Source organism: Engraulis encrasicolus, chromosome 17 (genome assembly GCF_034702125.1).
Source record: "Engraulis encrasicolus isolate BLACKSEA-1 chromosome 17, IST_EnEncr_1.0, whole genome shotgun sequence".
Lineage (NCBI taxonomy): Eukaryota > Metazoa > Chordata > Actinopteri > Clupeiformes > Engraulidae > Engraulis > Engraulis encrasicolus.
Window position 1 is genome coordinate 1679497 of NC_085873.1, and position 2500 is coordinate 1681996.

At 43.3% G+C, this 2500-nt stretch overlaps 1 protein-coding gene across 1 annotated transcript in view; it reads right to left on the minus strand.

The window, feature by feature from the left end:
* Window positions 1-2500, minus strand: part of LOC134467678 (probable E3 ubiquitin-protein ligase HECTD2) — a 38227-nt gene that overhangs the window by 19963 nt on the left and 15764 nt on the right. The gene's annotated exons all lie outside the window — the stretch shown is intronic.

The window sequence follows — 2500 nt, forward strand, 5'->3', positions numbered from 1 at the left end:
GCATCCTACTGGTTCTAGGATTCAAACCTGCAACTAATGCTGGGCGATATGGGAAAAAGCATAGTACAACTAGAAATGCACTCAGAGAGTGCAGACCTCCGCCAAGGAAGCTGTTTGATAGAACATTTGACTATGTTACACACCCTATTTCTGCCTTCTTTTTGTGGAGTTGTCAAAAGCCGCCCTGTCCCACAATTCAATTTGCGGTCACTAGGGGCGTCTAGATTTTTTACTCTAGAAATGGTGAAGAATCTTTTTTTTTGTAATCCTGGTTCTGATCCAGATCACCACCAAAATGTAATCACTTGTTCCTTTTGATATTTCCAACAACTCCACATAACAAAGTTTAATCCAAATCCGTTCATAACTTTTTGAGTTATCCTGCTGACAGACAGAAAAACAAACAGACAAACAGACAGACAGACAGACAGACAGACAGACAGACAGACAAACCAATGCGACGGAAAACATAACCTCCTTAGCAGAGCAACTTTCTTTATATCACAATAATCATGATATATAATAATGATCTACTATATCACAAATAAGTATGTTTCCAGTTAGTCTCTTCATTTCAATTGTCAAACATGCCTGGCCATCAGTGAGAAATTCAGCTAACCATTATGCCCCAGATCTTGGAGTTCAGTCCAGTGTACACCGTGTGGTCAGGCCAACAGATGACCGTGACAGTTGCCATTCTAATCTCACTGAAAATCTGCGATCAAGGAGCATTCGGGTACCGGAAAGAAAGACAGAGATTGGGCAAAGAAAAGAGAGAGACAGGGAAAGCACAAAGGAAACTGGTCACAAAGGAAAGACAAAAAAGCCCCATGGGAAAAATAAAAGGGGAAAGAGGCAGACATGGTGATAACGGATGAAAAGTAGAAAGAAATAGAAAAAGGAAAAAGAAAAACAGCTTTTCTCCTTTCTACTCCACTCTCTATCCCTCTTTATCACAGATCTCTGGATGGGTTTCCATCCATATTTGGCCGTAGGTGCTGCCAGGCCATCAGTTGGTCATGTATGAAGTAAACAGAGGGGTGGCATTACATCGCCCTCGACGACGGTCCAATGGTTGCCGCCGGCAACCTCCCAGACCAGACGGAATTATTTCAATGGGCCATGTGGCGATGAGGGGACGGGGTCAATGAGGAGGGGGATGGGGGCGATGGGGTAAAGGAACTTCCAGTACTCCAGAATATGGTCATTCTGATTCTGTGCTTTTAATACAGACGCTCTCTCTGCCCCTCTATCTCCCACCCTGCTGGCAGAATGTTTTTTTGTCTGGTGGGTCTAGTTTTGCATTCACCATATAGGGAATAATCCTAAGTGTCCTCAGCTCTGTCTAGTTTTGAATCTGTGTAGGGAGTCATTGGGATGGGCTTACTATACATTTCATGTTGTAGTCTGTCTCTCCCTCTCTATTTCCAATTCAGATTCAAAGTTACTCGATACAACTGTTGAAAAACAGTGTTAGCAAAACATCAAGAATATTACATATAATAATTAGCTTCATTTGCACATATACTGCTCTCTCTCATTGCCTCTACCCTACCTTCTCCTTCTCCCTCTCTCTCTCTCTCTCTCTCTCTCTCTCTCTCTCTCTCTCTCTCTCTCTCTCTCTCTCTCTCTCTCTCTCTCTCTCTCTCTCTCTCTCTCTCTCTCTCTCTCTCTCTCTTTCTTTACCTGCACTGCAGTTCTTCCAATCCTTCTGTTTACTCTTCCACCATAATGACTTAATGAGAGTCTGCTTCCTCCCTTCTCAGCTCATTCATCTTGCTCTCTCCATCTATACGTACATTTCTCCTTCTGTCTATCTCTCAACTACCCACTCTAAACGGCACCCCTATCCCTTTCTCATCATTTGCATCTCTCTGCATCTCTGTATCTATCTCTCCGTGTCCATCTTTTCTTTGTTCTCTCTCCTTTTATTCTCTCTCTCTCTCTCTCTCTCTCTCTCTCTCTCTCTCTCTCTCTCTCTCTCTCTCTCTCTCTCTCTCTCTCTCTCTCTCTCTCTCTCTCTCTCTCTCTCTCTCTCTCTCCTCTGTGTTATTACACCAGGGCAGAGGGGATTGGTTAGGGCAGCTAATCTGCGGCTGATCTGCGTCTAATTCATCAAATCATTCCCAATACAATGCATTACCAAACCTCTACCTCTGAAAACATTTGTTCAACCTTGCTCTGAACAGATGAGCAGAACCTCAAGATTCACCAGTAAGGGGTGATTGTAGTATCCCAAAGCGACAAACAGCTTTTGCTCAATACAAACAACATTTGTTCTACCATGTATGTGAAATTTAACAATGAGTATTAAGTGCACTCAGGCACAATTTTAGTCCGGTCAGGTTTTTATTTTTTGTTCCAGAGTTTGGATTTGCCCTCAGTCAATTGGAGTTAGAGGTAACTCTGTCTCTGTCTTCCAAGCGCATTTTCCCTCTCCGTTCTCCCTTGATTCCGTCCTTATTTTCTATGTTGTGTCCCCAACCACCTCCGATGCCAC